This window comes from Dermacentor variabilis, chromosome 6 (assembly GCF_050947875.1).
Source record: "Dermacentor variabilis isolate Ectoservices chromosome 6, ASM5094787v1, whole genome shotgun sequence".
NCBI classification, from domain to species: domain Eukaryota; kingdom Metazoa; phylum Arthropoda; class Arachnida; order Ixodida; family Ixodidae; genus Dermacentor; species Dermacentor variabilis.
In genome coordinates, this window is record NC_134573.1 from 27,464,660 (window position 1) to 27,491,788 (window position 27,129).

The 27,129-nt window shown below is 49.6% G+C and overlaps 1 protein-coding gene across 5 annotated transcripts in view; it reads right to left on the bottom strand.

Moving 5' to 3' along the window:
* LOC142584701 (BTB/POZ domain-containing protein 6-like) overlaps window positions 1-25,969 on the bottom strand; it is a 119,661-nt gene extending 93,692 nt beyond the window's left edge. For 3 of the 5 annotated variants that reach the window (XM_075694900.1, XM_075694899.1, XM_075694902.1), the window contains exon 1: window positions 25,830-25,969. The gene's annotated coding sequence lies outside the window, so the exon portion shown is untranslated. Of the gene's footprint in view, window positions 1-9,257; window positions 9,335-25,829 lie in introns of all 5 variants that reach the window. The other 2 variants (XM_075694903.1, XM_075694901.1) reach the window with 1 other exon arrangement.
* Between the last annotated feature and the right edge of the window lie 1,160 nt (window positions 25,970-27,129).

Below are 27,129 nucleotides of genomic sequence, written 5' to 3' on the forward strand. Positions count from 1 at the left end.
TGCACGAGTACTTGTACTGCAGCTCCAAGAAGTGCATCTTTATACGTGTCTCTGGCGCATGTTTAGTGACCTCTATAAAGGATGTGTCACACTCTATCAGTTGCCACTCCCAGGGCGGTACTAGCTTACCTGGAGGCATTAGGCGTTGTTCGAGAACTGGGACATCCATTTCCGTGCTAAGTTCTCTTGCACGCAGTGAGAAAGGAAGTCTCATAGAGGGTCTGTTATGAAAAAGTGTTTCACACGTCAAGTCGTTAGCAGTTGCGAAACACGGATGTTCCTTATTAGAGCGAACCTTGAGAAAATACGTTAAGCTGATGTTTGTTCTCTGAAGATGGAGTGGCCACTCATCTGACTCTACATATAGACTTTCAACAGGGCTTGTTCTAAATGCGCCAGTGGCCAGACGGATACCCAGATGGTGAACGAGGTCTAACATCTTAAGCGCGCTCGGTGCGGCAGAGTGATATACTACGGCACCATAATCTAACCGTGATCGAACTAGGCTCTTCTAAATATTCAATAAACACTGTCTGTCGCTACCCCACGTTGTGTGGGCTAGGATTTTAAGTAAGTTCATTGTTCTAAGACATTTTTCTATAAGATGTTTTAGGTGAGGAATGAAACTGAGCCTGGAGTCAAGAATAACACCAAGGAATTTGTGTTCTTTGTTGACAGGAATTTGTTGTCCGCACAGTTCTACACAAGGATCTGGGACCAGGCCTCTCTTTCTTGAAGAGAACACAAGAACTTTTGTGGGGGTTGACCTTAAATCCGTTTTGGTCTGCCCATTTGGACACTTTGTTTAAGCCCTGCTGTAGCTGTCTTTCGCATACTGTGAGGTTGCAGGATTTGAAGCCTATTTGTATACAGTCGACTCCCGTTAATACGAAGTTCACGGGGACCGCAAAAAAACGTCGAATTAAACGAACTTCTAATTAAGCACAAAACACAAAAAACAGCCCTTTATTTGTGGCGAAATGGAGTATTTTCTCTAAGAAAAATAGTCGGTCATCTTGCTTTGCTTCTTCTTGCCGAATCGCGCTGCTGAAAGCAAGTTCTGCAGGCTGTAGATGTGGCTGAACGCTTCTTCCGTGTTACCTTCAGCGGCAAAGAAGCGCTCCGCAAGAGCAAGGCCCGCAGCTACATCTACAGCCTTAGGTTGCGGCTCGCCTTCAACGTCATCGTCTCTTCCTGGGGCCGAATAATCCCTACAATTTCGCTATCCGCCAGCACACCGCACGTTTCGACCGCCTTGTCTACAGCGACGTAATCTTCAAAATTGACGTCCCCGAGAGCATCACCAAAATCAGTGCCGTCAAGCTCGCTTGTTGACGCTTCCTCCACTGAAATTTCAGAGGCATCCTCCGAAGAAGCTGCCACAAAACCGCAAGCCCTGAAGCAGTTTGCGATTGTTTCTTGCTTCACACGATCCCATGCTCGCGCCAACATGTGGATGGCACTAAGCAGGCTCACCTCGTACTTTGTGGAGCTATCCATACACAAAATCATGCGCTCGAGGAGGTGCCGCCTGTACAGGACTAACATTCTTGATGATGCCTTGGTCCATTGGCTGCAAAACAGCCGTTGTGTTTGCAGGCAAAAATGCGAGGCGTATTGCACTCAAGGCTGGCACATTCACGTGAGCACTGCAGTGATCGACAAGGAACAACACCTTGCGGTTCGAAGCAGCAAACTTGCGGTCCAATTTGCTTATCCAGCTCTTGAAGATTTCGGCTGTCATCCACGCTTTTTTGTTCGCCTCATAGTCCACAGGCAGCGTCTTCACGCCTTTAAAACATCTCGGCTTCGCGGCTTTCCCCATCACAAGTAACCGACATCGTTCCGTGCCAGTCATGTTTGCCGCGATCAGCACCGACACTCTCTCCTTGCTGCGTTTGTCCCCAGCACAGTCGTCCTTGAATGTCAGGGTCTTCTCTGGTAGAAGCCGATAGAAGAATGCAGTCTCATCTGCATTGAAGATGTCTTCCGGTCTGTATTCGGCAAGATATTCACGCAGCTTTCCGTCCTTCCACGTGGCGCATGTTTCCTGGTTAACGGACGCCTTTTCACCACACACGCTCTTGAAAACCAGGTCATGGTGATCTTTAAAGCGCGTCAGTTAACCATCTGACAAAACGAAGTCATCGATCCCGAACATTGCTGCAAGCGTTCGGGCTTTCATCGCAACGATGTCTCCGCTGAGAGGAAGTTTGTTGCTCCTGGCCTCCCTAATCCAAACCGGCGCTTACCTTCTCCAACTCTGGGTAAGCGCCGGTGCGCATTCGCTTCCGAGAAGTCTTGAACAAGTCGTTCTCAAATGCATCCATTATTGTGCACTTGTTCTTGATGTAGTTAGAGAGCGTGTTCGGCTTGATCCCGTACTTCCGCGCTATGTCTTGTTTGGCGGCACCTCCCTTCTCAACTTCCTTCAAAACCTCGACTTTCGTTGCCAGGTCGAGCGTGCGATAAGAGCCACGGTTTGCCATGGCTATAAACTGCGCGACTAGGTATAGTCAATTCCGAATCACTCGTGGAACAATCTAGCCTACGAGCTTCCCGCACAAAGGCGCTCGACAACACACGCCTCGACATACGCTGCGCACGCTGCAAGACTAATCTCGCACAATCTCGCCACTGCCAGTATGCAGCGCTGCAGGCACCTATGGCACCCGCGTGGCCTCCGCGATCAGCTCCGGCCATGCGCGGCAGCCGCGCGTGGCCTCCGGCGGGAGCCGCTTCGCCTCCCGCCGGAGTTGATTGTGGAGGCCACGGCAGCTGTAGCAATGAATAATCGCGCCGCTCTAAGAAGGATGGCGTTGCGGGCGGCTGCGGTGGCGATGACACCAACGCGGAGCACGGAACTGTTGCAACACTTGAAAAATTGCACATTCTACCAAAGAATGACGGTCACCTCGAGGATTCTGGCTGAAAATTAACTACCAATTAAACAATATTACTGTATGAGGACTTCGAATTATCGAGCAATTTCTTCTATAGGATTACATGCAAAACTGACGGGACCAGCACTTCACTTCTAATTAACTGAAAATTCCAATTAAGCGGCTTCGAATTATCGGGAGTCGACTGTATCGTCTACGTATACGGAATAAAAAATGGCAGGTGGTAGTGAAGCACGTAGTGTGTTCATCTTAACGATGAAGAGGGTGCAGCTGAGCACGTCTCCCTGGGGTACATCAGTTTCCTGGGTAAAGGGACGTGACAGTGCATTGCAGACTTTTACACGGAAGGTACGATTGGACAAATAGCTTTCAATTATTTTCAACCTATTTCCACAGATGCCCATTCCTGACAAATCTCGCAAGATCCCGTAGCGCCATGTTGTATCATATGCCTTCTCCATATCGAGGAATGTGGAGAGGAAATACTGTTTGTGTACAAAGGCATCGCGAATATATCCTTCAATGCGCACAAGATGATCTGTTATTGACCGCCCTTGTCTGAAGCCACATTGATAGGGATCAAGTGTATTGTTGATTTCAAGGAAGTGTATGAGTCTATGATTAATCATTTTTTCAAAGAGCTTACACAGACAATTCGTAAGAGCTATCGGACGATAACTTGCTGCCACGGAGGGGTCTTTTCCCTGCTTCAGGACAGGAACCACAATCGCCTCTTTCTATGCAGATGGGAGGTATCCCGCAGCTAAGATAGTGTTGTAAAGTGTGAGTAGTGTAACTTGTGTATCAGTATGCAAGTTTCTGATCATATGCATGACTCTGTCAGGTCCCGGTGCAGCGCTTTTGCATGTGTTCAATGCAGCTCTCAACTCGGCAATACTGAAAGGCCGGTTATAGGGTTCATTCTGTCTGGATTTTCTAATTATTGGCTTACATTCTTCTATTTGTTTATATTTGAGAAAGGACTGAGAATAATGGGTTGAGCTCGACACGCTCTCAAAGTGCTCCCCAAGTGAGTCTGCCTGATCTTGCAGGGTATTGCCTTGTGTGTTTACCAGAGGGAGTGAATATGTTTGGCGCCCTCTAATCCTATTGACCCTGTTCCAGGCTTTGGCCTCGTCTCTAAACGAGTTAATACTCGATAAAAACTTCAGCCAGCTCTCTCTTCTGGCTTGTCGGCGCGTTCTCCTGCCTTCGGATTTTGCTTTTTTAAAGTTAGATTCTCCGCAGTGGGAGAGGCGCATAGCAACCCCCCCGCTTTGTTTTGTTTCTTACGGGCGGTCATACATTCGTCGTTCCACCGCGGGACGCGCCGTTTGCATGCTAAACCACTCACTTCGGATATGCATTTTGATGCGGCATCTATTATGAATGTTGCAAGATACTCCACCGCAGCATCAATTTCTAAAGAAGACATGTCAGCCCATGAGATTCTAGTGAGAGTTCGACATTTCACCCAATCAGCTGTCTCAATCTTCCACCTCGGAGCTTGTGGAGGATATTCGTTTTCTTTAGGTGACCTCAGCAGTATAGGGAAGTGGTCACTGCCGTAAGGGTTGTCGGTAACTTCCCATTCAAGTTCAGGCAGTACAGACGGGGAGACTATGCTAAGATCTATTGAAGAATAGGTTCTGTTTGCAAGAGAGTAATATGTGTGTTCCTTCTTATTCAACAGGCACGCACCAGAAGAAAAAAGGAACTGTTCAACAAGACGTCCTCGCGCATCTATACGAGGATCGCCCCACAGGAAGTTATGTGCATTGAAATCGCCAAGAACAACATATGGTTCTGGCAATTCATCTATAAAGGACTGAAATTCTTGTTTGCTTAGTTTGTAGTGTGGGGGTATATAAAGAGAGCAAATAGTGATAAGTTTGTTTAGCAGAACAACTCGAACCGCCACTGCCTCAAGAGCAGTTCGTAGTTGTAAACGTTGACAGGCTACGCTTTTTTGAATTACAATTACAACACCGCCCAATGATGCGACAGCATCATCGCGATCTTTGCGAAAAGTAACATACTGTCGAAGAAAGTTTGTGTATTTTGATTTTAAGTGTGTTTCCTGTAAACACAGCACTTTTGAATTGTGTTTATGGATAAGTTCTTGCACATCATCGAGATTCCTAAGAAGACCTCTGACATTCCATTGAATGATTTGTGTATCCATATTTAAAGAAAAATTGGTGCTGTGTTTACGGAAACGGAGGTGATGCCTTAGATTACAGAGCTCTTTCGAGGCTCTGTAACGGGGGTTCTACCCTTTCTAAAGCGTTCGAGGGAGCCTCGCCGCTCCTTAGGCGCTTGGTGCGCCTTGAGAATAGGTGTAGTGTCCATTGCCTCTTGTGAGGCGCCGGACACGTGCTCTTGAGAGCGAGATGTTTCCCGAGAGAGTCCCGCCTTGGAGGGCAAGACCCCTGCGCCCACCAGCCCGGAGGTCGATGGGGCTCCCTGAGGGAGCTGGCTGCGCCGGCTGTTGCCAGCGCTGGAAGGGGCCGGCGGGGTTGGGGCGGCCTCGGCTGCGCCCACCTTCGGGGTCGAGGGCCCCGTCTGCTGTGTTGGCATAGCAGCGTTAGCTGCAGCCGCCGAGGGGGCGGTTGGCGTCACTGCCGCCTCACTGGGTGTGGGTCGGACAGCCGCCGGAGACCGTTGTGGCGCTGCCCCCTGACGTGCCACATCGGCAAAGGTGTGCTTTGGCAGGAAGGATACCCGCCTGCATGCCTTTGAAACTTATGTTTTCTTTTACTTTAATTGTAACTATTTCCTTTTCTTCCACGATGGGCACGACCGCAAGTATGCAGCGTGCTCCCCTTCACAGTTTACACAATGGAGAGAGTTTTACAAGTTTCAGAGGTGTGCTCATGAGCACTGCATTTCGCGCAGGTTTGGCGGCCTCGACAGCTCTGTGAACTGTGACTGAAACGCTGGCATTTGAAGCAACGCAGGGGATTTGGAACATATGGGCAAACACGGAGCTTGATATAGCCGGCCTCGATGGACTCGGGCAGAACACTTGTGCCAAAAGTAAGTATCAGGTGTTTGGTCTGAATTTCCTTATTATCACGCCTCATCTTTATTCGCTTAACGTTGATGACGTTCTGCTCGCTGAAGCCCTCCAAGAGCTCAGCCTCAGTCAGCTCCAAGAGATCATCATCGGAGACTACGCCACGGCTGGTATTCATAGTACGATGCGGTGTTACTGTTACTTTGGCGTCGCCAAATGATACTAGAGTGGGTAGCTTTTCATATTGCTTCAGGTTGCGGAGCTCCAAGAGGAGATCACCGCTGGCCATTCTGGATGCTTTGTAACCGGTACCAAAAACTTGGGTCAGAGACTTGGACACGAGGAATGGTGAGATTGTTCGAACGGGTTTGTTTGGTGTTTCAGAGTGGACTACATGGAATCGAGGAAAAATTTCTTGTTGACGGGCGAAAAATTCTAAGACATCATCGGTGCGCCCCCTCTTCAGGGAGCGATCAGGTAGTGGGGGGAAAGAAGAAGCCATAAGAGGTTGTAATTTCGGCAGTAACGCCAGCCACCCACTGTGGAGTCCTACAAGGGGACGCAGCAGGGCCTGTGAAACACGTCCTGCAAACGTCAGCTGTACATTACCACTATAACCAAATCTGAAATAACCTAGGTTGGTTATTCACACAAGGTTAACCCTTGCTGCCTGGAAAAATTGGAAGTAAAGAGAAGCGAGGAGAAGACAGGAAAGATGGAAAGTGAGAGAAAGACGAAGGTTGGAGGGAGAGCGAGAGACAGGAAAAGGCAACTACCGATTTCCCCCAGTTGGGTCAGTCCAGGGGTGCCGTCTACGTGAAGCAGAGGCCAAAGAGGTGTGTTGCCTCCGCTGGGGGGCCTTAAAGGTCCGAACACCCGGCATCGGCTCAACCCCCAGGATCCCCCTTTCCCCGGACACGGCTAAGCCACGCACGGTTAAACGCGGGAGGGTCCAACCCTCGTGTGCTCGGGTACGTGGTGTCGCAACACACCAAACGCCTGCTGACGCAGACGCCCCTGCGGGGAACGCCACTTCCTGGCATAGTAAGTTTATCACATCATTATCTACACACATCCACCTCAACTCGCGCGCAAGCTTATGCCCATGCTATTGCCAATGTATCAATAATAAGAGAACAGGCACAGACTTGAATCAATGTGCTAATGTATGGGCAACGGCGACTACATTGACATCACACGAATGTTTGAAGCTGTACGTTTCATGACGGTCAACAGAGTAAGCGAGTAACTAGCAATAATATGTGTGCTGCAAGTTATTACAAAGTTCAGAACATTTACCTTCCAAGCCCGTTGTGCAGCTAGAACAAATCTATTGCAACTAGGCACAACTGCAAGTGTTTATGCAGAAAATAAACAATCAGATAGTGACCGCACCGAGAAACTTTACTGAATAAGAAACCTGACAAGCTGCTGCTTCAAAGAACTTGCCAAATAATGACTAAAGAGCAAAACACACTGATCCTGATTAAATTCAGAAGCAGAAAAGGTTCCGTAACATGGAATACATTTCTAGTGCCACTTTTAGTACAAGCATTGTACACTTTGCTCGCGCCACTTAGACAAGGCGTAACGAGCTGAGAGATCACTTACACGTCCTCATAAGATTGTAGTCAAAGCTTTGTGTCGTCCATCTAGTCACAGTCTACGATATCTGCCGAAACAAAGGTTTGCTGGGCTAGACCGGCGTAACGCGCGTACATTATAAACACAGAGGCAATGGAGGCAGCTGAGGCAAGCAGTGAACACATCACCACGTGATCAAACATGGCACTGCCCACGGAATCGCCGTGAACAAGGTCTGTACATAGGCTGCGCATAATGTCAATTCCTGTATTCTGGTGATGCATCTGCCACTACAGAGTCCTTAAGTCGCGAGGGGGATCCCTGTCTCGGGGCTTCGTTCACAAGAGTGTGGCAGATTATGCACTCTGTTTAGTTTGCCTAGTGGTTCCGTGCCAATGTCGTGGTGAAGGAGCATGGTTTAGGGCTTCATACAGCACACCTGGGGAACTTGAAGGGAAAGAAGAAACCTGAACTTCCTCTCGAAACAAAAAAGCCTGAAGTGGTGCTCCAGGTGCACAACAAACTGAAAAACATGGCATAAAGGTACCTGCTGTTCGTTCTGCACCATGTAAACTGGCTGGGTTATGCCTACATATTCCTGGGCTACCAAAGAAACCCACTTGTGCGAAGAAACATGCCAGGCCGTATGTCACATGCGCTGTTGGCGTCGTGTATGAAATTCCGTTCACATGTGGAAATGTCTACATCGGACAAACAGGTCAGTGTATCAATAACCGATCGGATCGGATTGTGTTTATCGGCGCATTGTCAGGCCTGTGCCTCTGAGCCAGCATTTGAATTTTGAGCAAGAGCATGAATATGCTTGCAAAAATGATAATGAAAGTGTACTAGATAAAGAATTAAAGACCTGTATAAGCGACACTTCTGTCTTGCTGCGCAGCAAAGATATTTTTAGAAAGTGTTACAACCGCTGCACGCTGGCTGAGATGGTGAGACTGTGGCTTTTACTTGCAGTGTGGTCTGTGCACCTGCCTTGGTTCTACATACTACGTAGGTACGCTGTTCTTAATAAAATTCACTTGCGAGTTGGAGTCCGTCCCATGTGAAGTTTGTGCTTTCCTTTATTTCATTCACTTGCGAGTTGGAGCCCGTCCCATGTGAAGTTTGTGCTTTCCTTTATTTCATTCACTTGGGGGACCAGCATTCAAAAAGAAAGTTGTCCTGTGTGCTGGCATCAATTTATATCAATTCCCAGTTGCTGCAGATAATGTGACCATACTGGCCACTGTCATGCATGCCAAGATATTTAAAAAACTATTTTGTCTTATGAAGGCATAGAAATTCGGCTCGCACAATGAACCCGACTGCAGTGAAGTTGCCACAAAGCATGTCGTGCTAGGCCATGCGAGTTGAATGCCTACTTTTGCATATTGTAACTGTGATAAAATAGCAATGCTTGAAATCCATCTTTAAAGGGCTACTAAAGGCAGATACTAAGTGGGCGTGGACTGTTAAAATACCATTCCACAAGCCTCGCAGAGCTGGTTTCATGCCAAGAAAAGACTTAGTTTAAGAGAAAATTGCATCTGAAGGGTCCACATATCTTTACCGCAATTCAACTCCCCCAGTACCCAACTGGGGAATGGCCAGTGGCGCTGCAAACGCCACCACTGCCCTTTACTTTCGTCAGTGAGTAAAACTGCATTTGACAGACAGCACTACGGTTTTCTGCGCAAAACGCAAATGCACAGTCGTGAGGAAACCGAGCTAATACAGAGAGTTGGATTCACCATTCCTTCTCTTGGTTAAGGGGTGTGGGCCATTCGGCAATCCCGCGACGTCACATGGATGTGGCATTCTGTGCTACCTGCAGTTTGAGTTTCATGAGTCGGCAAACCCAGTGCAGCACTACGTGATAACAAAACTACTGAAATGCAAAAGCGTGGGTGGCGCATGGTAAAGAAAACAATACCTTTTGACTGCCTGAGTCATTGTCAAGGGCAATGGCAATAATTTCTTTTTTTCTAAGAATCAAATAGAGCTTGTCAAGGAGCATTTACTTTTGTCTTATAATGCAATACAATGATCTTTTTATTACGAGTGGCTGAGTAATAGCGAGAGAATTATAATGAGGAATGCCTTCGTCATCGGGCTAGTACTTGAATGTCCCGGGAGTCTCTAATCGTGCCCTCACTTTACCTCAATTTCTCGATTACTAAAGCTCTGTTTGTGATAATATTGACGCCTTAGGGGTTCTAAGAGGCTAATCTATCACTTTAGCCTAACTTAATGTTATGTCCGTGGTAGCCGTAAGAAAAGGCGTTCAGAACATGGAACGAAGTTATTTCAGAGGGACTTGGGCGCAGCGTGGTCCGAAGTAATCTCCGGTTGCTCTCTGTCTGCTCCTGCTTTTTGTGTCTCTCCGGGAGTGCCGGTCTGGAGGGTGTTGTCGTCGTGTCGACTTTCGCGGGGCGGGTGCCGTGTTGTCTGGTTACACCTATGGCTGGTTTTCTCCGTCAGATCCACTGGCTATGTCGGAAGTGTCGGTTCAGAAGTGCCATGTTCCTTTGATAATAGCCACGTCATGTTGAAAGAAGCCTGAGGGCAGCTGTCTTTGGCGGCGTCAGACGGCGGGGAATGTGCTCTTGAGCTTCCTGTGCTCTTCCTGCTTGGGCCAAGCAATGGCCTGCAGTATTCTGAAATAAAATAAGTAAGCGACGTAGCTAATTGAGGTGTCGGCGGCTAACCGTGCCGTTTAAGTTGACCAGCCATGACCTCAGGCCCATGCGTTTCATCACGATGGCGGGGACCCACGCGGGCTCTCGTTGAAACTGGCGGGCAAGCACTTGCTGTCCTTTCTCGAGTTTCCTGCAGCGCGGAGCATCTTGGATTCCTCTTGCGGCTTTTGAAGGCGGTTCCGGCAGGACAGTTGATATGTGTGTTCAAAGCGCTTGGGAGAACATCAGCTGTGCGGGGGTCTGGCCTGTCGTATTCTGCACGGTTGCGTGCTGCTTGGACAAAAAGCGTGCAATGCGCCACTGTACTGGCCCTGTAGGGTGTCCTGCGAGAGTGTGTTTTAGCTCTCCAACGTAGCGTTCAGCCTGTCCGTTTGTTGCTGGGTGGTACGGAGCAGATGTTACCATTGTGATGCTGTTGTCACGGTAGAATTTCTCGATTTCTGCAGACACGAATGTGGTTCCGTTGTCTGATACAATGAACACAGGGCTTCGACGACAGCTGTTGTACTGTTCATGTGGGGGAAAACCCATTTACTGTAGGCGTCCACAACCACCAGAAATGTGGACCTGTCAATTGGGCCTGTGAAATCGAGGTGCAGGGTGTGCCAAGGTGTGTTCGGTCTGTTTGAATCGGGAACTGGCAGAGCACGTTGATTGGTCTGGCAAGCTGTGCACTCTGCCACAAGTGTCTCAATATCCGCATCTATTCCTGGCTACCACATGTAGCTGCGGGCGCACTTCATTGCGACCACACCTCTGTGTCGAGCATGGATGAGAGCCGTGGCTTGTGGGCGAAGTGGGCCTGGAATGACAACTCGTGATCCTAGCATGATGCAGCCACGACGGCAGCTCAACTCCGTAGATTTCTGGCGAAAAGTGCTGAAGTTGTCTTTTTTTTTAGTTTTTGAATGCTGACTTCCTGTAGAGCTTTGTACAGCCTGCACAATGTCAGGTCATCTTGAGTGGCCGTTGCAACTGCGCCGGCTGTTAGCAGAGGCCTTGGTGGCACTTTGAGCATCAAAACGCAGCCAACTTGAGGCAGGTCCTCAATGGTTTCGCTAAGGGGTAGGCAGCTCAGCGTGTCGGCATTTTGGTGCTTGCTTTCGGGGCGGTACACAAGGTCGTAGTCACAAGCTGACATGTTAATGTACCATGGGGCCATAGGGGGCAACAGCGTCTGCGGAATCTGCTTCTGCGGCCCCATGATGCCCAAAAGCGGCCTGTGATCAGTTCGAATGGTCACGTGTCTGCCCGCGATACACTGATGAAAATGGGTGGCACCATAGACGATGGCCAGTACTTCCAGATCGAGATGAGAATACTTGCACTCTGAAGGTGATGGCATGCGGGAAGTGAAGGCGATCGCTGCTTCTCTGCCTTGGTTGTCTCTTTGCGAGAGAACTGTACCCACGCTGCAGGACGACGCATCACATGCCAAGAGTAAGGGCAACGTCTGATAGTTGTGCCTGAGTGTGGTATCCTGTGTTAACTTCTGGTTCCGGTTTTGAGTCTTTACATCAGGGCGCCACTCAGCGCCAAACGCTGTAAGTTGCCTCCTGCTTCCCCTCGGAGAAATAAAAGAGCATTCTTTGTCTGGTCCCCGAATGAAGCTGTCCGGCTCTTTCTTGCGGCGCTGCGCGCCCCGGCCGTTTAGGCCTCATGCCGTAAACCTTTCGTCCGGCCACCCCGTCGAAGCTACAACAAACTGGCGACGAGGTAAACCGCTCACTTTACTTTTTACGTCTCCTTGCCTTTCTACTTCTGCTGCTCCCCTGCTTCCGGCATGCAAGACGCTACGTCCACTTCGTCGTCGTCCACCGCAACTCCGCCACCTTTGTTCTCCGTGCCCAGCATGACGTTCGCACCACCCATGCCGCCTTTTCTTGCATTACCCGGTACTCCTTCGGTACCGTGGCTTACATGGAAATGTTCTTTTTGCACGTTTCTTCAGGCGACCAGATGCGAAGCATTACAAGACGAGAGGAAGAAAGCCATTTTACTGAGTAATTTAGACTTTGAGGGGCAGCGTCTCTCCTATGACCTCGCGTCGCAAACGGACCAGACAGCCACTACGTTCGAAGACGTTCTCCACATCTTCAACCAGCACTACGAAGAAAGCACCAATCCCCTGGTGCACCGTATTGTCACGAAAAGACAATTGAAGATGTACCCGGCGTCGGCGAGACAGACAGTTGTACAAGATGGCGTACACAAAACTCAAGCTGGCGTCCTCAGCCTCTGCTTCTTCTTCTTTAGCGCCCACCTCTTGCCGAGCGCGCGTTCAAGTCACTTCTTTTTTCAGCGCTGGCGCGTGACAACTAGCGGCATTATCCCCCCGCCAAAAGAAAAGCATCGACCCGATGCTTACTAAACTACGATGCTTACTAAAAGAAAGTGGGAGTGTGGTAGTCGTATGAGATCAGTTGGCGCCGCCTTAACGCGCGAAATACGGTTTGAGGCGAACAACATGCACTATCTCTGAGTGGTGCTGTCGACGCCGAGGCGACGCGGCACTGTCGGGAATGACCTCATAGTTCACTTCACTAACGCGGCGTATCACTTTGTACGGTCCAAAGTATCTACTCAGCAGCTTCTCAGACAACCCCTGACGACGAATTGGAGTCCACACCCAGACTTGGTCACCTGGCTGGTATTCGACTTGCCGATGTCGAAGGTTGTAGCGTCGCGCGTCTGCACTCTGCTGCGTCGTGATGTGTATGCGCGCGAGTTGACGAGCTTCCTCGGCGCGTTGAGTAAGTTGCTCGGCGTCGGAAGTAAGTGATGCGTCGGTGTCGTGCGGGAGCATTGCGTCTAGCGTGGTCTGGACCGCGCGCCCGTAGACAAGACTGAACGGTGTGAAGCGGTGTTGTACGCGAATGTAACGTACGGAAGGACTTGATCCCATGTTTTATGGTGGACGTCTACATACATAGACAGCATGTCAGCAATGGTTTTGTTTAGCCGTTCCGTCAGTCCGTTGGTCTGCGGATGATAGGCAGTGGCCTTGCGATGCTGCGTGCAGCTCAGCTCAAATATGTCCTCTATCAGTGCGGCCGTAAAGGCAGTTCCTCTGTCTGTGATTACATGTGATGGGGCACCATGTCTTAGGACGATCTGATCGATAAAGAACTGGGCAACTTCGTAGGCGGTGGCACGTTGGACAGCTTTCGTCTCGGCGTAGCGGGTTAGATAGTCTGTGGCGACTACAATCCACTTGTTTCCGCTGGCTGACAAGGGAAAGGGTCCCAGAAGATCCATACCGATTTGATCAAACGGCGCGCTAGGTGGTGCGATGGGTTGCAGTAACCCCCCGGGCTTCAAAGACGGCGATTTCCGGCGTTGACACTCACGGCAGCTTTGGACGTAACGCTTCACCGTGGGAGAAAGTCAGGGCCAGTAGTACGTCTGGCGTACTCTTGCAAGAGTGCGTGAAAATCCCATGTGTCCAGACGTGGGCTCATCATGGCAGGCTAGGAGAATGTCAGCACGGAGGGTGGCAGGTACGACCAATAGATACTCTTTGTCGCTGGCACTCGAGTTTCTCTTGTAGAGGACACCCTTTCGGAGGCAGAAGGTCGAGAGACTGCGAGAAAGGTGTCGTGGAATTGTAACATTCTTGCCTTCTAGGTGATCGATGATAGGACGTATTTCGGCGTCCTCGCGCTGTCGTGTGATCAGGTCAGATGCGGTGAGGGCCCCAATGAATGCGCCGTCATCGTCCATGTCCTTATCGCAAGTTTTGACGGGAGCGCGTGACAACGCGTCAGCATCTTCGTGTTTGCGGCCCGATTTGTATACGATGGTAACATCGAACTCCAGCAGACGCAGACTTCATCGAGCAAGTCGCCCGGAGGGGTCTCGTAGGTTGGCTAGCCAACACAAGGAATGGTGGTCTGTCACCACGTTGAAAGGGCGACCATAGAGATAAGGCCGAAATTTCATGATGGCCCACACAACCGCTAGACACTCTTTCTCGGAAGTGGAGTAGTTAATTTCGGCACGTGAAAGGGTGCGACTGGCGTAAGCGATCACTCGCTCGACGCCTTCCTGGTGTTGAACGAGAACAGCGCCAAGACCGATGTTGCTTGCGTCGGTATGCACCTCGGTGTCAGCGTCCTCGTCAAAGTGAGCGAGAACGGGTGATTCCTGCAGGCGCTGCCGTAACTCGGTGAAAGCTGCGTCCTGCTCATCTGTCCAAACGAAGGGTGTGTCTTCTCGCGTGAGGCGTATGAGTGGTTCGGCGATCCGGGAGAAATTTGCGATGAAGCGACGATAGTACGCACACAGACCGAGAAAGCGGCGTACTGCTTTCTTGTCGCGAGGAGTCGGAAAAGCAGCAACAGCAGATATTTAGTCTGGGTCAGGCTGGACACCGTCGGCGTTCACGACATGACCGAGAAACTTCAACTCTTCGTAACCGAAGTGACACTTTTCTGGCTTTAGTGTGAGATTAGCGGAGCGCCTCAAGTACCGCCTCTAAACGCTTTAGATGTTCTTCGAAGGTCGCCGCAAACACGACGACATCATCTAAGTATACTAAACAACTGTGCCACTTCAGACCCGTAAGAACAGTGTCCATCATTCTCTGGAATGTGGCCGGTGCAGAACACAGGCCGAATGGAAGTACTTTAAATTCGTACAGTCCATCCGGGGTAACAAAGGCAGTTTTTTCGCGATCTCGTTCGTCAACTTCGATTTGCCAATATCCACTCTTCAAATCTATTGATGAAAAATACTTGGTTCGCCGCAGCCGATCTAAGGAATCATCGATCTGCGGAAGCGGATAAACGTCTTTTTTTGTGACGTTATTCAACTTTCTATAGTCAACACAGAACCTAAGCGTTCCGTCTTTCTTTTTGACAAGGACCACCAGCGACGACCAAGGGCTTTGGGATGGTTGTATGACGTCATCGTCAAGCATTTCTTTCACTTGTGCATTAATAACGTTGCGCTCTTTCGCCGATACGCGATAAGGCAGTTGTCGTATGGGACGAGAATCGTCATACGTGATTATTCGGTGTCTCGTGATGGCCGTCTGGCGTACCTTATAAGTAGATGCGAAGCACTCCTTGAACCGAAGTAGTAACTCACGCAGCGCTTTTTGCTTTTCCTCAGAAAGGTCTGAATTGATGTCGATGTTGGTGAGTGTGTGAGCTGGGTTGTCCTTTGTCATAGGCGCAAAGCATTCAGCAACGTCTGCTAAGGGCTCAGCAAAAGCGATAGCAGTACGACGAAACAGGTGCTGATGTTCCTGGCTGAAGTCCGTCACGAGGAGCGCAGAATGTCCACCTCGAAGCATAATGAGACTGCGGGCTGCACATACACCATGAGTCAGCATAAGGGAGGAATTGCCCTCTGCAACAGCTTCGCCGTCACGCAGATCGTCGCATACGACGGCTACCAGGACACTTGCGTGTGGTGGTAAAGTTACACTGTCGGCGTAAACCCGAAGCGCGTGACGTCGGCAATTGTCGTGGCTGTTCGCTGCTCTCTCTGTCGAAAAAGTCACTGTGCGTGCCCGGAGGTCTATAACGGCACCATACTCTCGCAGAAAGTCGACGCCCAAGATGAGGTCTCGAGAGCAATCGCGGAGTATAAGGCAGCTGGCTGGAAACGTGGACCCACGAATTTGTACTCTGACCGTGCACATGCCCAACGGTGTTACGATATGCCCGCCAGCAGTACGAATTTGCGTTCCAGACCAAGGCGTGATAACTTTTCTAAGTTCCGTCGCTAGTTTACCGCACAAGATCGAGTAGTCGGCACCCGTATCCAATAACGCACTAACGTGGCGGCCGTCGAGCACAACAGGTATGTCTAGCGAGAGACTGTCGCTGAGTTCAGCTGCTGTCGTCGCTGAATCGTGCTGAATAGACCGTGCTTGCGTCGATGGGAGGTCTTCGGAAGGGCGATTATCAGCGGCCTCGCCCCCGAAGGTCGCTGTTCTTAGTTTTCCCGGCGAGGGCTTGGCGATCGTCCCTGCGCTGCCATTGGAGGGCTTCTAGGAGCTGGGGAAGATCACCTGGGGGACAGCGAGCACGACTGCCGCCGCGGGAACAGTGGCATACCCTGCTGGTTCAAGTACTCTTCAATCGCCCTAAGCCTTTCGCCATATCTGGGCCTTGGTGAATCCGCGGCGAAACTTTGCAGTCCAAGGCGGCGGTATGGGCATTCGCGGTATACGTGACCGGCTTCTCCACAGTGATAGCACAGAGGCCTTCTGTCCGGGGTACGCCAGACGTCAGATTTCCTTTCGAGCGGGCGCCGATCCTCCATACGATGGATCGGTTGCACTGATGGGAGCGGTGGGACGTATGACGCGGCGTAAGACGTGGCAGGGATGAAATGGGTCGGAGCGCGGACAGGGACTCGCCCAAAACTTCCGCATACGACGGCAGCTGCAACTGTGCTGTCACAGGCGGCGCATTGCTGCTTGGGACGGGACCTTGGATCGCTTGCTGCACTTCACTTCTCACGAGGGCAGAAATGGAACCCAGCGTGGGCTGAGGCGGGCAGCTGAGCCGTTGAAGCTCCTCACGAACCACAGAGCGGATAAGGTCTCGGAGAACGTCCAGGTTTCCAAAGGCAACCGCGTCCGTCAGTGAAGCAGCATTCGCGTGTCTGTCATACGTAGCTGAGCGCTGGTCCGAAGGTGAAGTAGCGTTCATTTGCCTTTCATAGAAGGCTGAGCGATGGTGCAGCATCTTTTCCATCGTGGTGGCTTCGGTTAAGAATTCACCCACGGTCTTCAGCGGGCTTCGAACCAGGCCAGCAAATAGCTCTTCTTTAACTCCCCGCATTAGATGGCGCAGCTTCTTTTCTTCTGACATGGTAGGGTCCACCCGACGGAAGAGGCGCGTCATATCCTCTACGTACGACGTCACGCCCTCATTCGGCAGATGAATGCGGCATTGGAGCGCCCGTTCGGCTCATTCGCGGCGATCAGCATTGGTGTATGTCTCCAGCAAGGCACGGCGGAACTCGAGCCACGATTTCAGGAGCCCTTCTCGGTTCTCGTACCAAGTGCAAGCACCGTCCTCCAAGCTGAAGTACACGTTTCTCAGCTTCGCCGCGTCGCTCCATTCGTTTATCTCAGCAACGCGCTCAAACTGGGCTAACCAGTCTTCAACATCCTCGAAGACATCCCCGTGAAACACTTTCGGCACTCTGAGATTCTGGAGCAGGTACTGAGTTGCCGTTGTGGCCGTACCTTGCATAATGGTCGATGGAGACGTCAATGTTCCTTCCATACTGGTCCGTGGGGGCGTCGATGTTGTTGCGGAGAGGTGATCAAGCTCCGGAGGTAATCCTCAGATTCTCCTGCTGGCCCGGTGAACAGGGATGTCCACTAGTATAGGGCTGGTACTCCGGCTACCAGGAGGAGCTTGTGGCATCGGATGAACCGTACCCAGCACCTCCACCAGTTTTGTCACGAAAAGACAATTGAAGATGTACCTGGCGTCAGTGAGACAGACAGTTGTACAAGATGGCGTACACAAAACTCAAGCTGGCGTCCTCAGCCTTTGCTTCTTCTTCTTTAGCGCCCACCTCTTGCCGAGCGCGCGTTCAAGTCACTTCTTTTTTCAGCGCTGGCGCGTGACAACTAGCGGCAGTATTATCTTCCGGGAAAGGAAGCAACTACCTGAAGAAACCTTTCAGGACTTCGTCACCGCGCTACAAAGGCTAGCGCCTGCTTGTACGTTCGGCGCTTGGCATGACGAGTCTCTTCGCGACCAAATCCTCCAAGGCATCGCATCAACAAGAATTAGAAAAAGGTTACTCTACGAAGGAGCGTCCCTCACACTCAAGAAGGCCCAGGAAATCGGACGAACCGTACAGCAAGTTCACAAAGAACTTCAAGTCTTTAACAGCTCGTCTGTTCAGTGCGTCTCGACGCAACGCCAAGATGGCGTCGACAGCCGTCCCCTTCCTCGCCCGGGTGCGCAAGATGGCGGTTCCAGCCACCCTTCTCCCTCGAACTGGCGGCTTCAAGATGGCGCTCGGCGGCATGGCGGAAAGTCGTGACCTGGGGAGGCCGGCCAACATGGCGCGCGGCGCGAACTCCGCGAAACCAGTCGAGACATTGCGGGCCATTGCTACCGATGTGGTTCACCTCACCACATCGCATCTGATCCAGGCTGTCCAGCCAAGCACGTTTCCTGCCGTGCGTGCGGAAAAGTGGGACATTTCGCTTCAGTTTGCCGGTCGAGGAACCGAAAGCATCGACAGTGCCCTGCTCGTACGCAGCTTGATTTCGCTACATGCCAACAAGTGTCAGGAGTTCCAGCTGACCCAAGCGTTCAGTTTCCGTCTCTTTCGCATAACGCTCCCTCGGAGTTCGCCCAGCCGTACTCAGGACAATCGGGACTTGCAAAGGACTTCATCCACGATGTTAATCTTCAAGCTTCAATGCAGCCAGTCTCGGTGAAACTGCGTCCTCAACCTCGGGTTCTCCGTGAGCAAGTCTGCGCTGCAAACGGTATTTTGCCCCTGGAAAACAAAGTTCAGTCAGTTGTTGAGGCACCGCAGCCAACTGACAAGAAGTCGCTGCATTCATTTCTTGGTGTCACGCGATACTACGCTAAACTGATCCCGCAGCACGATGAATTGGTAGAGCCACTTAGGAAACTGCTAAAGCAAGGACAACCGTTTGTCTGGGATCAGGATACCGAGTATAGCTTCCAGACTATTAAGGAGGTTATTGCATCACGCCCAGTGGTACGCATGTTTCAACCGCATCTGCCTAGTGTTGTGACGGTTGATGCTTCTGACGTTGGCATAGGAGCCGTCCTACAGCAAAAATGCGGAAATGAGCTCTTTACAGTAGCTTTTGCTTCTTGTATGTTATCTTCCGCAGAATGACGGTACTCTGTAGGCGAACGGGAAGCATTGGCATGTCTGTTTGCGTGTGAACATTGGCATGTTTACTTGTGGGGTCAACAGTTCACTCTACGAACTGATCACCAAGTTCTAGTCGCATTGCTATCTTCAAAGGGTCCTGGACAGCGACCATTAAGAATTTCAATATCGAATGCAAGATTGCTATAGTACAATTTCTCCATTCAGTTCTGTAAAGGTGACCAAAATGTCATTGCGGACGCATTGTCACGCCTACCTGTCCCTCCCGAACGTGAACGAGCACTAGATGAGGAAATAGTGTCTTTAGTTTCATCTTGTATGACAAAGGAGGAATTCCAAGTAGCCACACAGGCAGATCCAGTGTGCCAAGCATTAAAAGACCCATCCTCATCGCCAGTTTGTTGTAGCTTCGACGGGGCGGCCGGACGAAAGGTTTACAGCATGAGGCCTAAACGGCCGGGGCGCGCAGCGCCGCAAGAAAGAGCCGGACAGCTTCAGTCGGGGACCAGACAAAGAATGCTCTTTTATTTCTCCGAGGGGAAAACTTACAGCGTTTGGCGCTGAGTGGCGCCCTGACGTAAAGACCCAAAACCGAAACCAGAAGTTAACACAGGGTACCACACTGAGCACTGCACTATCATGGAGCAGCTCCTTCAAGGCTTTAAATGCTTTCTCATGGTGTGGCAACCAATTCCAGGGAATGTTTTTCAGCAGGTTATAAAAATCATTGGCCACCATTGCTCGGTGTTCTAGGAACCGGTCATAGACCATTAGGAGCCCAAGAAAGGACTGCAGCTCCTGCTTGTTGGTTAGAGCACGTGCCTCTGTTATGGCCCGCACCTTATCACTGGTGGAGTGAATGCCTTTGGCATCAATCAGGTGCACCCAACAATCATATTCCCTGCACCCAATTTACGGCGCCAAAACTATGCACACAGATTCTGCCACCACAGATTGTTCCCTGTGCTCACGGCTGAACTTGTCTGGCGCCCAGCTGGGGTTTGCTTCATCGAAGAGCTTGGTGGGTTTCCTTGAAAAGGAAGGTGCTTTTGTTACAATCAAACTGGCACTTCAGCTTTGTACATAAATGCTCTGCCAACATAGCGTGCGCTTATCAACTCTGCAGTGGCACAGTGAGTGCAGAGACGGGTCATTGCAAACATAACATGCCTGTTATAAAATGACGGCTACATGCATGAACATTGTTCAGTGTTTTCATGTCCTTTCTGTTGATCCCTACGAACCTCTCCACTTTTAGGACACCACCTTCAGTCAGTCGTCTGGTTTGTTGTGACTTTAAGCAAACCATACATTCCTGCATTTGGTCCCTTTTTATTTGACATGCCTTTGACACTTTGTCCGGCAACCAATTATTGCACAAATCTCCACCATCACGGCATCGACAGGGAATGCAACACGTGCAGATTTCGATCTTACGAGAACGCCAACAGTGTTGTCTACTGTAATGTGCTCGGTAATGGCGGTGTCGTATCCCAGACATGGAGGAAGGAAAGCGTAGGAAAGGCTCTGGCCAGCACGGACGTGTTGGAGCAAGTGTGGTGGAAGTCACGTCTTGTTTTTCACAAAGGAGCACTGGGAATGGTTTCTCCAAACAACGTTGCCATAGCAACCGCGCTCCTGAAGCTTTCGTTGCTGCTCTCAGTCTCTGAAAAACGAGATAACATTTTTCAGCCCGTGTTTTTCTCACAGCACATTCAGTTTGCTAGGCAAACTGACTTTGCAGTGTGGTGTATAAGCTTGAAAGTTGTGTTAAGGGTCTATGAGTGTGGGTGTCAGCCAGCAACATAGACACTCAATTAGTCATGGCACAGGTCTTCGTCGTCTTCTTCAACGTGCCACGCAAAAGCACAGGAACGCGTCTGCTCCACTGAAACTCGTACAGAAGTTTCATAGGCTTTGTCCTGACATGCATCGGCAGCACACTTTCGGCAGCTCGTAGCAATGCAGTTTCAATGCTCACACCTATCTGCTCCAGTGAGCTGATTGGAGCACACACGAACATGGCTGCTTTTCCGTCTTCAAAAACGAGACAATAGGGCCTCTCCTATTTTCTTTCTTTCCTCTATGTATCCCAGAGCTCTGCAGTGCGACGTGAGTGCAACTTATGTACGTAGTGGTTTTTAGCACAATGTGCATGTTGGCCACTGTTGGCAAATGCGTAGCCAAAGCCATATCCCTATCTAAATGTGACAGCTGGCATTTTTTTAGAGCGCAGCTATGGTATACTGGAATATGGCACTGTGTCATCCGGGGCCGAAAACTTGACTACATTCAATGACTACCTGGAGTACTAGAGCACTCTTGTCTACTGCAGCGCCATCTGTTGCTGTAGCCTGAAGTCATTACCGGCAAGCAGAAAAAGAATGGTGCAACACAAGGCCTCCGGGATCAGAAGTTGTGGTTTTCGCAGAGGTCATGCATGCCCGCGTGGAGCTCGCCGATTGCTTGCTGCGGCTTTTCCATCCACATTCTTCGCACACTGTTTAGGCGCATGGCAAGCACTGGGTTTATAAAAGTCCTATTTCTTCTTTTTTTTGTGCATCAAATTTCCTGCACAATGATTAGAACTCTGGGCTGCTTCAGATCGGACACATTGAGAACATTGGCTTCATTGTTGCCCTTCAGCACCCTTTAGCAGAGCGAAATGGTCAAAAGAAGGTGGCTGTATTCATCACAGAGCAATAATATTATTTTTTTCTTCAGTGAAACCGGGCAGCCCTTTTTTGGCTGATGCAACATGAAATGAATCCCATACAACCCACAAGGCACAGTACAGGTGCTCGTTCTGGCACTTCTCATCCTCGTGTGTCTCGAATTAATTTGATTGCAAAAAAATTCATGTTTACCGAACGGAACAAGCAGATAATCGAGAACACTGCATGATCGGTGGTTAGAAACCTGCAAGCTTAGACGGCGTTACTGATGTATCCTAACAGTTTGTGTGAATTACATTTTGCAAATTATATTAACTTCAATTGGGTTTTCTGAGCATTTTAGTTTATAAATGGGGAAAGTCTTGCAGAACATATTTAAATTTCACATGCTAGAAACGCAGGTCAACCGCAGCACCCGTCTGGAGGCATCATTGCAGAAGTATCCCAAGTTCTCCCATTGTTTGCTATACGGACGACACACTGCCCTATTCCAGTACACCATAGGGCAGCTCATAAAGGGACACTACAGGCAAATATTAGGTCAAGCTAGATTTGTTCTCGAGAATCTCTAAGGCATCAATATTATTGCAAACAGTCTTAGTAATCGAGAAATTGAGGTAAATGCAGGACAAAAGTGGAGACTTCCCCAGGACATTCAAGTACTTGCCCGATGAAGAAGCCCCTCTTCATTTAAATTCTGTCACTAGTACTCAACCACTCAGTATAAAAACATAACTGTACTGAATTATAGCACCAAAGAAAATGCTACTTGTCCAGTTCTTTATCATTTTTAGAAACAAAGAACTCCTTGATAATACCTTTGACAATGATGCGGTTGGCTGAAAGGTTTAGTTTCGCTAGTCTGCATCGCCCGCACTTTCACATTTCATAAACTTTGTTATTGTGTAGCGCCGCACTCGTTTTGCTCGGTCTAAAACTCTCACAAACTTCAAGTAGCAGCGAATTCCACTTCCATGTGATGTCGTGGGATGCCCAAACGGTCCGCACCACTTGACCAAGAGCAGCTGCAGTGGCGAATCGAACATTCTGTTTTGGCTCGGTTGCTCCATGACTGGCTGTTTGCGTTTTGTGCAAAGCCCCTTACCGCCATCTGTAGGGCGCCGTTTTACTCACCAACAGCCACAAAGGGCGGTAATGAGATATTCAACGTCACCACTCCCCAATTGGGTGGCGGCAGATTTGAATTGCAATAGAAGTATTCGGACCATCCAGATGCAATTTTCTTAACTAAGTCTTTTCTTGGCATGAAACAAGTGTTGCGAGGTTTCTGGAATGGTATTTAAACAGTCCATGTCGAGTTAGTATTTGCCGTTAGTGTCCCTTTAAGTGCCCATTCCTGTGGTGAGCGTCGGCGGCATAACCGAGCGAACGAGCACAGCAAAAGAATAAAGAGCAAACGCAGAGCGGGAGATGGGCGAGCCACAAATGGCGAACACCAATGAGAGTGGCCCCTTCAGTGATGTGCGCACACGGAAAACTGGCGTCATTAGGACCCGCCCAAGCGCTCAATGCGTGCTCGTATCTGGTCTCAGCCGGACTGCTCGTTTCGTACTATCGTCTGCTCGCTTCAGCTCTCGCTTGCTTCGGTTGTCATGGTTTGCGACTGTTTTGTAATCTGATTGTATGAACGATGCGAGTTGTGTAGTATTTAGCGTGTAATCGCTGGTAGTATACCAGCGATTACATTGGAACCTTCGACGAGTCGTGTAAAAGTCGATGCGCTTGAGCCGCAGATCAAATTTTCGAGGATTGTCGACTCTGCTTGATGTCTCTCTCAAATTCTTTGCCTTAATATATTGCGAAATGAAAACACGTACAGAGCTGCACTCTAATTTCACACTAGGGAGTATCAATCTCCGGTGAATTTTTTTTCTTGTGACTGACTTCATGTGTACAATCTTACAGTTGACCTCTTCCATTTTTTTGTCTAGTGAGCGATGAGAAGCAGCACACAGACAGTTCAAGCAGCATTCAAGATAAAAGTAGTAGACTTCGCTGAAGCAAACAAAACATGGCCGCTCAGCACCAGTCTGGCATTTCTGAGAAAAAGAAAGTGTGCAATATTTCCATGCAGAAAAAGGAAAACTGCCAGTGTGCAACCCATGCAAAACATCACTTTGTCAGCGTCATGCAAAGCATTCACAGCTTGAGCCGCCACTTGCGGACTTTGTGTGGGAGCTTTCTGCATGCCCGCCACCATTGACAGTGCAGTCAGTTCACTGCAAAGCTGCAGCATTGTTGTGAAAATAAACTAATTTCAGTGATTTTAAAATAAACACAATCTGCAATGATTTCCTGAAATATTCTTCTGCTTGAACCATGCACCATGTGAATTGAATAGCCATCTGCAGACACCTGAACACTGCACTAGTGAGTTGAATTATAAGGTGCAGGACCTCTCGAACTACGTTGCGAAGCAAGCAGAATGGATATACAACATCTTATTTTTAGTATTCTAATTACAATGCAGCTGCACTGGAGCATTTCTGAAGCATTTTTCACAGGTCTATGAACGAATTATGCACATTTGGAACAAGAGTGTGACATGAAGATCCGAGTGCCTCCTTTACTCTTGCTACCTCACGACTAGGTTTTCCATATATTTATTTATTGACAGTACCCTTAAAGGCCCTCAGTTTAGGCTATTACCTAAGGGCGGAGACAGTACAAACAGAAATGTGATTACAGAGTGGTGCTAGTAGCAAGAAAAAATACGACAAAGCACCGAACAACAATTTGGTAACCGAGATTAGCTAGTAAACAATAAGAGTAAGAAAAACAAAAGTGTGTGCTCACATACCGCAGTATTAATATAAGTACTTAATAACAACTCACAAGAAACAAACGAACTAGTAAAGAGGTAACTGATTTGTGTAACACGTGAAATTTTGCAGTCAGATTTAACAGAAGGCAAGCTGTTCCATTCAATGAGGGTGCGAGGTATAAAAGAGCGTGCGTATTGTAATATGTAGCATGGTATGCTCTTGATTTTGAAATGGTGATCCCAGCGTGGAAAGACAACAAACGGTGAAGAAACCACGAAGAAATGTGATGATAAAGTTTGTGAAGCAGTCAAAAACGCGTTGATTTGCGGGCGAAGGGGCAGTACTTGTAAATCGGAACGTGCTTTCAATGACGAAACGCTAATGTGAGATAAATAGTCGGAAAAGAAGCAGAGGAGGAGGAGGAGGAACTTTATTATTGCAGAAACTGTTGCGCGGTTTATTCCTGGGTGGTTCCCTCTGACAGGGATCCACTGGCGATTGCGGCTCGCCGGGCCTGGTCGAGGGTCGCCAGTTGGCTTCCCAGGTCCAGTTCGGAGAGTCTCGCCTCCCAAGACCACGTAGTGAGTGTGTGTGTTGTGACTCGTGGCGAAATTGCGTCGCCCGGACGGTCGGTACATTCGTGTGTTATGTGCGCGAGTGTTGCTGCTGTGTGGTTGCTACACCATGGACATGTCCGGGACGTATAACTGTCTGGGGAGATTGCGTGTAGACGAGACAAGTGTGGGTATGTGTTAGTTTGCAGGCGGCGCCAGTCCCTTGCCTGGACTTTATTGAGAGCTTTGTGTGGGGGAGCGTATTGCGTTCTTCCGAGACGTTGTCGAGGGCCACACAGCTTTCAACAGATTCAATGTTGTTGACGATGTATGCCTAACCCGGATTCCAGCCAGTGCGTATTCGAGTTTCGGGCGGATTAGTGTAGCGTAATGTAAGCAACTTTACGTTTGTTAACAGATTTCAGAATATATTCAGAGCAGCAAAAATCACGCTTGACCTAAAAGGAGGGCACCGTCTGTGCACGCACCCACAGTAATCACGTGCGAGTTCCAAGTTATGCCCCCGACTTTGTACGGGTCGCAAAGTTTTGTAGTAGCACTGCGTAGCCGCTATCACACAAGAATATTTAGTTGATCGCAGTCCCGGTGGCGAAATTGAAAATCCCTCCTGAGTGAGCTACTTTTCTACACGTGACAACTTCCTGAAACGGGCGATGTTTCCATGAATGAAACAAAGGGTAAGAAAAGCGGCTATGTAGCGCTGTTTAACACAAAAGGTTTGACACTTACCAGTTTTTCAAGTCCCTATACCTCCGTGCGTGTTAATGACAGCGCCTGCAGAGGAACACGCACATTAAAAAATTATACCTGGAAACTTGGCAACAAATAATGCCGCGCGCCCGAGCAATGCCTCCTTTACTAGATGCCTGCCGCGTCGCTAGTCTTCCTATTGGAGCGGAGGTTCCCGTAGTTCAGGGGAGTCGCGGAGAGACGGCGCTCGCAGCCGACCCACTTCCTGTTGCGGAGGAAGTGACGATTACTAGGCTGGCGCGCGCTCGACCAATGGCCTGACGAGAGACTGTGGGTCCTGTGCCTCCGGGATCGCATCAGACGCCGCTAAAATCTCGGAGGCATGGCTACGTGATTTAGGTTTGCAGCGGCCACCGCAGCTAGCGCTCGCAGCCGACCCGGGTTAACCCGGGTGGGGAAGAGTAAAGAGGAAAGGGGCAGGAACCAGCTTCTCGGCTCACGCGGCAGGCATCTAGTAAAGGAGGCATTGGCCCGAGTCAGCTTCGGCTAGTGAGCAATGGTTGCTTTGCTTTTGTCTCTCTCCGACTACATACGGTCAGCGGCTGTCACACAGTAGTAAGCACAAAATACTTTCGGTTTCGGAACCTCACACTCGCAAAAGTGTCACTTTCGATATCTATGTGTGCCCCTTATTTTAGCAAGCTGTTTCTGGGCGCTGAATTTTGATCCCACCTACTGCATATGCGCTAGCAGGCAACGAAAAGATTAAGTTATTTTATCGAACCTAACCGAAATGTCGTGGGTGAAAAGCCCTAAACAGAAACCACAGGTCACTACATATAGCCATTGACACCAACCTCGCCAACCGAAAGTAACCATAGTAAAAGTAGCAGCATACGCTCCTGACACTGGCCAGGCGGCGCGTCCGGATGGATGGATGTGAACGACACAACCTAGTTATAGTAAATAGAGAAACTAAGTGTGAGGCATAGAGTTTCCTACAAAATGTAGGAAACTCTATGGTGTGAGGGACAAATCACGTGGGAGTCCCGTAACAGACAAACGACCATTGGATGGATGGAAACAACTTTATTCTGAATCCGGCAAATTGGATGACCCGGGCTCAGGTTTCCCATGAGGGGACTTCGAGGCCTTGCCTCGTCGCCGCCTCTCGGGCTTGCTGGACAGCCCACTCTTGCGTCTTGAGGTTGGAGCTGCGCAGAGCGGCGGCCCACTTCGACGCAAGAGCCTCTGGAGCTACTGCCATTGTAGCTGATGTAACCCGACACTCCCAAAACATGTGTGACAGCGTCGCTCTAGTTTCCTGACATAATTTGCA